At 36.5% G+C, this 10,216-nt stretch overlaps 2 pseudogenes; one reads left to right on the top strand and one right to left on the bottom strand.

Annotated features, from left to right (window-relative positions):
- Positions 1 to 1,186: 1,186 nt before the first annotated feature.
- On the bottom strand, positions 1,187 to 2,139 carry LOC147828279 (liprin-alpha-1 pseudogene; annotated as a pseudogene).
- Positions 2,140 to 7,853: 5,714 nt separating this feature from the next.
- On the top strand, positions 7,854 to 8,850 carry LOC147828278 (olfactory receptor 7D4-like; annotated as a pseudogene).
- Positions 8,851 to 10,216: the final 1,366 nt, after the last annotated feature.

Below are 10,216 nucleotides of genomic sequence, written 5' to 3'. Positions count from 1 at the left end.
ATCAATAAATGGAATTATATTAAATTAAAATACATTTATACAGCAATGTAAACACCCAACAGAGTGAAGAAACAACTTGCAGAATGGGAAAAAAAAATGCTGACAGCTCTTCCTCAGAGGGAAGATTTATATCTGGAATATAGAAAACCATGAACACTCTAGTACTCTCAAAATAAAAGACCCAATCGAGTAATAGGCAATTGGTATGAACAGACCCTTCTGAGAAGGAAAAGTACACATGGACAATCAGTACATGAAAATGTGAAGCACCTTTGTTCATTAGAGAAATGCAAATGAAAACAGCACTGAGATTTTGTTTTACTCCAGAAAGCATGGCTATGACCATCAACTCAAAAGCCACAAATACTAGTGAGCTAGTCAGAAAAAGAAACCCTCCTACATTTTTGCTAGGAATGTAAACTAGTATAACCACTGTGGAAATCAGTATGGAGATTCAAAAAAAAACCACTAAAAACAAGAAATTTCATATGACTTAATTCTTCTCTTACTGGATAGCTTCCCAAATGAGTTAATGACATCATATGGCAAAGATACATACATGCTTTTGTTTATAGAAGCACAAATCAGAATAGGTAAATCTGGGAGGCTGCCTATGTACCTATCAAAAATGAGTCTACAAAGATAATGTGATATATATATACACAATGAAGCAGTATTCAGTGATAAAGATAAACGTGTAATTTTAGAAAAATGGATGCACTTTGAGGTCATAATTTTAAGTGAAATAAATAAAAAGTTGATGGTTAAATACCACATTGTTCCTTTTATATGAGGAACCAAAAGTATAAACAATTTAAAGGAAAAATATTCGTTCACAGGATTTATACATATAACCATTACATTGCTCTATTTGCAAGACTAAAATTAGGTATAAGAACACGAATTGACTCAAGAGGATATTTATAGCCTGGATATACATGAAAAACTAAGTATTTTAATGAAGAGTCATAAGTTTACATAAATATAAGAAATATTAAATTCTAAAATATTTTTTGTATGGTATTCATGAATGTTTCACTAATTAAAAACTGTAATGAAATATCTTAGGGCCCATATAAAATGTATTAACAGATTAGAGATTCCACTGAATTTGAAAATGTAGTCTTTTGAATTCAAAATGCTCCATAAACATCTATAGACGTAGTGTGGGTAACAACAGGAGGCCTTAGCAAGAGTAAGACCTGACTGTTGCAGAATCCAACCTCTGTGTCCCTGATACACTGCCATCCATCTGCATCTTCTTTGGCTGCATAGAGAGGGAAGACATGGAAGAAGTGAGTAAATGTTTGCAGGGAGCATCTCTGCTGACCCAGCCAGCAGGCCATGAATGCCCTTTGGTTTAAACTTCTTTCTCCATGAAGGTGCTGTCCTAAAGCTTTTGTCATCACACCTTCTGTCAGTTCCCATGACTAAAAGGTGTTAAACTCTCTTTTCCAGAGAGCTCGAGCCTGTGTATTCTCTGTTGGGATATGGAACGACAGTGGCAGTGCGTTGAAATTGAAAGTTTCATCTAAGGCCAGAAGTGCAACGTGAACACCACTCTCTATAAGATTGTTTGCATATTCTTTAAGGCAAATGGGTGAAATCCAGAAAATCATCTGATCATTGCTCCAAAAAGCACATCTTTTATTTCATTCTGAGTTTCTTCTCTTCTTTCCAGTTCTTTTCCGTCATAATTGAACCTCACAGACACATAATTCCACACTGGAAACTGTTTCTGTGGAAAGTGTTTCTGTGACAACTGCCAACCATTTTCAGCTGGCCCTGCAGGTCTTTCTTGGACAGGTGGTCCAGCATCTGGGCATCCACAAGGCAGTCCATGAAGTAGCTGCTGTATTGAGGGAATCCCAGGCTGGGCAACAACTCATTGCTGATCCACTCTTGGTTCATGTCCCCATATGCAGGTGTCAAGTGTCGTTCTCAGTGTGGGCTGGGTGGATGGGCTGGTTAGTGACATGATCTCTTGGATGGCCAGCCACAGCTTCAGCCTGTTCAGGGCATTGCTGGTGCCAATCTCACGCTGGATCTCTGTGTCTGACAGTCTGAAGTGAGGGCCCCTCTTTTCACATTTGCTCTGCAGGCAGCCACATAATAGGCCAGCATCCCAACACAGAACTCCAGCCTTACAACCAGCGTTGGCCCATCCCACTGTGCAAATGGTAAGCCTTGACTCAGGGATTCCTCCAGAAACTCATGTTTTTATGGGGTTTTTTGTTTTTGTTTTGTAACTCAGGTCCTTGTGCTTTCAAGGGAGGCAAGGTGCCACTGAGCTAAATCCGTGGCCCCTACTTGTGCTATTTTTGTTGTTTGTGTGTGTGTGTGTGTGTTTTTCTAAGTTTACAACTTTTTCAGCTTGTTTTTGAATTTGCTAATTCCCAAGGCATCTTGAGATGAGTTTCCTGCCTCTGAAACACTGTCTTGTCCCCGTGATTCTTTGCCAGTTTGTCCGGCCCGGCCCTTTTCCTTCTTGCCAAACAAATGCCCAATAGAGGACTTGCTGCCCTACTTCTTGGTTGCTTTGTGGAGCTAGTCCTGGCTGTTGTTAGTGCTGCTGGGTTTGCTCACAGGACCATCCTGGGAGCCTGGTGGGTTTCTCATGTCCCAGATGTCCTCGTGGCTGACAGTAAGCAATGCCCCTTTGTGCAACTTGTCTAATTGAAGGGACCTTGGAGAAGAGGGAGGGGAAGTTTCACATTTGGTCATTGTCTTCTCATCTTGTTCCTCTTCTCTGGAAGCTGACAACAGTCATTAGCCCCAGCTTGTCCAATTCCCAGCTGGGCTGTGAAGGACACTTCTCTGGGTGGAGTGATCACTGCCCTGAGGAAAGGAAGCAGAAAGCCAGGAAGCAGGATAGGGGGACTAGAGCTGATCGATCTGAAACAACCAAGATTGTCTAAATCCTACAAAAAAATATAGAGCTTTTGTAAATTATGTACTTATTGCAATTATCACTGTTTAATTTTTAAATGATAAGCCATGACTGAGAAAGGGATTTTACTACATTTCTAAAATCGTCATGACACAACCAGCGTGCATTATCCTTTCCCTACCTCTACAACAATCATTTTAAAATAAGCCGACTTAATTCCAAGGAGTTGTTGTCATATTTTAGGGTTGACTGACCTTAACTGTACTTTTTCTAACAAGAAATCAGCATTTAATAAAGTTGGGACTGAACAGTTGTATCAGAACACTATAAAACTCCCTGCACACTGGTTCCCTTTTCCTCACCCTGTACCTGGACTGGGGAAGCTTCTCTTCAGAGACTGACCAGAAGCTATGAGTTGGGAGCTGCTCTCAGCAAGGCTGCAGTGGCCAGGGGGTGGGGCCCAGCCTGGAGCCTTCTCTCTGCCTCCATCCTGCCAGCAGGTGGCAGGAGCCCTGGAACTACTCTGCCAGGACTAAGCAATATCCACTCTCCTCACACCTCACAGACATCAGTGCATACGCAGATGAAGGCAAGAAATGCTGAAAATAAAATTGTGCAACTCTAGTAAAGGCCTTATTTTTCATATGTAAGTCATCTTTTTACATTTGTTTGTAAGCATGTTTAAAGGATGAACCTAATCATACCTTTTTAGATTTTGATGATGTAGCCATTTTGGATTGTACAAGTGGCAAGTGTAACTTTTACTTTTTAAATGGAATACTAAAAAGGCAGCGAGAAAAGAGTCAAAGCAGGTTGTCTTTTTACATTTGGTTTCTGCTTTCAATCCACTTGTACAATGCATTGTTACTGGTCTGTTTTTCTATTAATCTTTGTGAACTTCCTGATCATGTAACAAAGTTCACAGTCTACTTTTGAGCTTCTTTGTCACATTATTATTTATTGCTTTCTTTCAATAAAATACTGAAGCATTTTCCACTGCCAGAAAAGGGGGAAAAAGAAAAGATTTGTTACAGGAAACAGGAAGGCAGACCATTTGCAGTTGAGAAACTGATCTTGGGACAAAGGGAAAGGTCAGGAAGATAAGGGGAAAGAGAAATAAAAAGCATTAATAAGCTATATGTACATGCACCAACTCTCCACAAAAATGTGTTCATTTTGTATCACAAATATGTACTAAGAAATTTTTAATTAAAAATACAAAGACCAAAGAAAAATGACAATTGTAAATTTTAATGACATACCAAGTAATATTTTTCTATATGTGGACACTGTATAATGCTTGCAAGAGTTTAAACATAACTGCCTTTTCAAACATTTGTCATTTGTTTATAGTGAAAACTTTCAAAGCCTTTTTTCTGTATTTCTGAATTATACAGTAGATTATTTTCATCCAAAGCCACCCTTCTATACAGTTGCACATCAAAACAAACCAATATGGATGAGTTAGAACACTTATTCTGTGAAATATGTGAAGTGCAAAATAATAACCCTAACTGCATGATCTCATTCCTATGCAGATTTTACAAAGTTTATCTAGAAACTGAGCAGAAAGGTGATTAAAATGGCTGCAATAATGTAGAGGCAGCCTTCAGCAAAGGCTACAAAATTCCAGTTAGATGCAATGAATAATTTCAAGAGATCAGTTCTACAGTGTGTTAGCTACAGTTCATGATGATATATTGTATTCTTGGAAAATTCTAAGTGGATATAAGTTAAATGTTCTTAAAAATGATAACTAGGTGAAATAAGTCATATGATAATTTTTGCTGACTTACTGATTTCAAATTTATTAGACTTCCAAACATATCTTATACAAAAAGCATATATAATTTTATTTGACCATTTAAAGTATAGATCTTAAAATTTAAACATTGCAAAAATAGAATGAAAGGTTTCTGTTTCTACACATCCTTATGGTCATACACTGAGCCATAAAATCTCAAATTGCACTTCAAAGATATATCACAGAAAGACTTTCTTGGGCTTGATTTTCATGAAGAAATCACACATTGGTTAGAGTAAACCCTATCACTTTGAAAAAATATGAAAAATAAGAAGTTTCTCCTTTGAGGAAATAAATTTATCTTCTTTCAAGTTAGCTCAATAAACACTAAACTGACTAAAATTCTTCCACTCTTCTTTCTTCTTTGATCCTCAAGGGAGCTGGATTGTTTGGAGACTAGAAAGACCAACCAACAATTTATTTAATTAGCAGCTCTGAGATTCCAATTTTAAGAAGCTAGATCCTGTAAACAAGACCCTATTGCTCTTCAACTGTACTTCTATGGTCTCACAAGTGGGTTTTTAGGGACATAGTGTGTACAATAAAAAGATTCAGTGGTAACTGTTGGAGCGAGTCCATGTGTACTACCAAGGACAGGTAAAGGTATACAGAAAAGAGAAGACAAGCAGCTGAAGGAAGGAGAAAAAGGAAAAGGAACAGGGGCATAGGGCTTCATGTCTAGAGTAGTGACACCGAAAGACTCCCACATATAGTATATAGTCTATAATGATGAAGTCTCTGTACTTTGTACTTTGAAGGAACTTTGGTTTTGGTGAATAACTCTCTTTTTCTGCTGCTCTACCACTTCCTTTTCACACTAGAAATTCAAAACTCTCAAGTTGTATTCCCCTGTCAGATTTCTTGCATTTAATTATTGTTTTATTATTGATGCTGAAAATGTATTAGGCATGAGGTATTGTCTACTTTGTTCTAATTTAAGTGGTGTTTGTTTTCATATTCCCTAGTTGTTTCCACAGGAAAATTCCATTTAATGGCTCTTATTTGTCTGATTTATTATAATTACAATTTATCTTAGTGTCTGTAATAGCGACTATCAATAAAGTTGTTGCTGATGTTTAATAACCAATTCAATATATTCAAGAAAATATCAAATGATTAAAGTTTGAGAGACTGTCTTTGCATTTTTATTAATTTAATAGAAATCCTAGAGTATTTCAATGTAACATCTCCTGTTGGCTATACTCCTTGTGAGTTAGGAAGACATCTTTGATTTCTTTGTTTACTGACAGTCTCCAGCCTGGTCGCTCATCAGGTAAATGTGCTTTACATTTTTTCAAACACATTTTTCTATTGCAATTATGGTTAGGCTTTATATTGATTGATATACTTTGTGATGAATTAGTATGATCAACATTCTCATGTTAAGCACAATTTCATTTTCATAAGTGGCATTACTTGGTCATTGTGAGTTATTTCTTTAAAACAGCTATGGGTGCATTTTATTTAACTTTACTTCTTAGTTTGTATCTATATGAAAGCTTGTGCTCACCTCGAAGATTTCTTTTATGTGTTATAGCAGACATTTTGGTTGTGACATATGTACTTGTTCAGAACATACAATAAGAAATGGAACATGTAAGTTCCTGACAAGACAAATGTTGGTCCACAATTTTCACAACTTACAGCTCAGTGTCTGGTAGAGAAATCACCCATTTTCTTCTCCAGCCTAACGTGTTTTTTTCCTATCTCATCTCTTCTGATTGGTAATGACCCACACTTTCTCTCTGAATTTTAATTTTCTTATTTCAGAGAAAGAACCTTACACATCTTTACAGAATAAACTGGTCAGCAATAATATTTTTTGTCTTATATTATTCAAAAATCTCTAGGCATTCTTAAAACTGATATTTTATGTCATGTAGGATATAACAAGCTTTGTGAATCATTATTGTGCCTTTTAATGTTTATAGAATAATTCTATTTGTATAACTTTTCAAAATTGTAATCAAATCCATCCATCCATATATAAGTTGGCCACTAACTTTGATTATTTTAAGTGTACATACAAAATCAAAATCATGGGCACAAAAACACATAAGTGTGCATAGTCCACATGCTTTTTCTTCTAGGTGGAACTCGTCAGACAAGTATTCTAGCAAAGAAGGATTCATAGAGACCCTTGTTAGAAATCCGTGTGGTGGATAAAAAAGGTAAAAACAAACAATTGTATTTATAATCATCAGAATTCCATCCATGACTATAACCACAGCTTAAGTACATATTGTTAAATATCAGCCCTCCGAGAAATACTTATTGCAATATTAAGAACAGAAATTCACTTCTTTGAGATGGTCATTTTATCCAAAAAGGAGAACAATAACAGTGTTGATTTAATTTTTTTAATCATACCATGTAGTGAACATGTACTACTCCTATTGTAGAGATGAAGTATTTGCAGAGCTTAAATTACTTTCTCAAGGCCACAAAGATGTTATGTGGGTGACAAGGATTCCATTCCATTATGTCTGACTCAAGAATCCACATTACAAATTACAGTCTTATACCTTTGGAATTTTACATATCCAAAATAATTATGGTAAGAAAGGAAAATAATATCTATAGCCATAATGATAACTGTCATTTATTGAGATTCTTACTGAGAACAAAGACATCTTTAACCCTTGAGACCAGTGTTTCAGTAGAAATCATATTTTTGGAAAGAAAACTAGGGCACTGAGATTTAACTTTCACATCACTATGAATTGTCGAATCATAGAATAAAGGCTAACTGTAAAAACATCATTGTTAAATCACTACGGTAGACACGCTACCATGAAGAACTAACAAAATTATCCAAGAAAGTACATCCAACCACTTCAATTACTTTGGAAAGCTGATATGACAAAAAAGTTTAGATTATGTTCATAAATTAAAATTTGAAAATGAAAACAAATGAGTCAATTATAAAAATGAAATATATAAATTTCTAATTCACTGAGGAAGTGGGATGGATTATACACATTGAAAAGGGAAATAAGCTATCATGAGGCTGAATGAATTACTGCTATTGATCTAACACAATAGTGAGTGAAAGTCATCCATAAAAATATGATATTATAAAGTTGTTACCAAGTGAGGTCCCAGGTGCCTGTTCATTGAACATTGCTTTCTTCCTTCTCCAGAAGACAAAGAAGTAACATGAAAGTTGAAAATCACACAGGAGTAGCACAATTCTTCCTCCTGGGCTTTTCAGATGATCCAGAACTTCAGCCCCTTCTCTTTGAACTGTTCCTGTCCATGTACCTGGTCACAGTGCTTGGGAACCTGCTTATCATCCTGGCCATCAGCCTTGACTCCCAACTCCACACCGCCATGTACTTCTTCCTCTCCAACCTGTCCTTTGTTGACATCTGTTTTACCTCCACCACAGTCCCAAAGATGCTGATGAACATCCAGGCACAAAACAAAGGTATTTCTTATATAGAGTGCTTAACTCAGGTTTATTTTTTTTCTTACTTTCCTAGGAGTGGTTATTTTTCTTTTGACAGTGATGGCCTATGACCGCTTTGTGGCCATCTGCCACCCCCTGAGGTATACACTCATCATGAACCCTCAGCTCTGTGTACTCCTTGTTCTGATGTCCTGGATAATCATGTTATGTATCTCCCTTATTCATATTCTCCTAATGATGCAACTCATCTTCTCTACAGGTACTGAAATCCCTCATTTCTTTTGTGAATTGGCTCAGGTTCTCAAGGTGGCCCAGTCTGATATCCTCATTAGTAATATCTTTCTATATGTGACAACACTCCCGATATCTTTGTTCCCTGCCTCTGGGATCATCTATTCATGTTCTCAGATTGTCTCCTCTTTACTGAGGATGCCCTCTACTGCAGGCAGGTATAAAGCCTTTTCCACCTGTGGGTCTCACCTCTGTGTGGTCTTACTGTTCTATGGAACATCACTTGGAGTTTACCTGAGTTCTGCTGGGACCCATTCTTCCCATGAAAGCTCTGTTGCTTCTGTGATGTACACTGTGGTGACCCCCATGCTGAACCCCTTCATTTACAGCCTGAGGAACAAGGATGTGAAGGGAGCCCTGAGGAGACTCCTCAGCAGAGTAGCCTGTGGTTCCTTATGAACAACTGACCTCAAAACTAAGGGTATGTTACAAACCCTAAGACAAATGCTGTGAATTTCAATATAATGGCTCCTTTTCTCTCCTAAATGACATGCTTGATTTCTAGTGTTTTTAAACCACTTAAGTTTTGTTCTGCATATATATTTTTATGTTTGTTTCTCTTCAACAACTCACTCAGGGATTTCTTTGCATTTGCCTTTTTATGTATGGTGCCCAAAATTTCAAATTCAATAAAATTTCTCATACATTTGTGAGACTTCTAAAATAATAGAAACACATATATCACGGGCAGATATGATCTTCTTCAAAATAGTTGGTTAATGTTAATGTTCTTCACCATAATAGGGTAGTATTCTAGTTTTCCCAGATTAAAGGGAATAAAAATCATCGGAGTACTTACTATGTCAGATCTGTGCTTCTTATTTTACAGTATGACTTTATTTATTATTGTAAGTTAATCTTTCAGGCGTTTTCTCTCATTCACAGAATTTCTGAAGGTAAAGCATGAGATTGAGATGCAGTATAACTAGAAATTGACACTAAGTACATATTCCTACCTTTATTTGATTACAAGTGATATGGTGCCCAAAGTAATTCTGAGATTTGCTGTAATTTGGGGGAATCTTATTTTTTCTCATCTCATGTATTTTTCCATTTCTTTCTTTTTTCTCTTGTTTCCTTTCTACTTTCCTTCCTTCCTCCTCTTCTGCTGCCCTGTTTTTCTTTCTCCCTCCCTCCTTTCCTTTCTCCCATCCTTTTGTCCTTCATTCTTTATTCCTTCTTTTCCCTTTTTATTCTTTCTTCCCTGCATTCTGTCATCACGTGCTTCCTCATTTCTTCCTTTTATCTGTTCCTCTTACTTTTGGCTGATTTTATTTGTAACATTAACTTGCTCCATTTATTTTTAAGGATTAATAATATTCTACTGTCTGTACTACTCAGAGTGCTTATCCTCTGACCCATTGATGAATATTTTGGTGGTTTCTGGCCTTGGCTCTTGTGAATAATCTTATAATGATTACACAGGCACATTTATGTGTTTGAACACAGTCATATGCTACAGAATGGGGTTTGACTAAGGACTGTTTCACCTCTGGGGTCACATAACATCATGTGCTTAGTGAAATCCTTTTCACCTTTATCTGTTTGAGAATACTGCATGTAACTGGCAATAATGACAAAGATTCACCAGCACAGCTCTTCTTAGAACCCAACCTAGGTATTAAGCAGCAAATGCTAATTCCTGTTTCCAATTATTAAAGAATTCTATCTAGGAGTGGAACAAATTACTAGCTTACAAAGTCACTTTGTGCTTAATATCTTCAAGAACAGATTAAGAACATTTAACAGATTAAAGAACATTTAGCACTCTAGTGTAAAATGATTCTAATATATCCATATACTCATCAATACTTGTGAT

The sequence above is a fragment of the Heterocephalus glaber genome, unplaced genomic scaffold (assembly GCF_053883595.1).
Source record: "Heterocephalus glaber isolate CG9 unplaced genomic scaffold, H.glaber_assembly_v1.0 deba00001150, whole genome shotgun sequence".
NCBI lineage: Eukaryota > Metazoa > Chordata > Mammalia > Rodentia > Bathyergidae > Heterocephalus > Heterocephalus glaber.
This window is presented reverse-complemented; position numbering and strand designations above follow the sequence as displayed.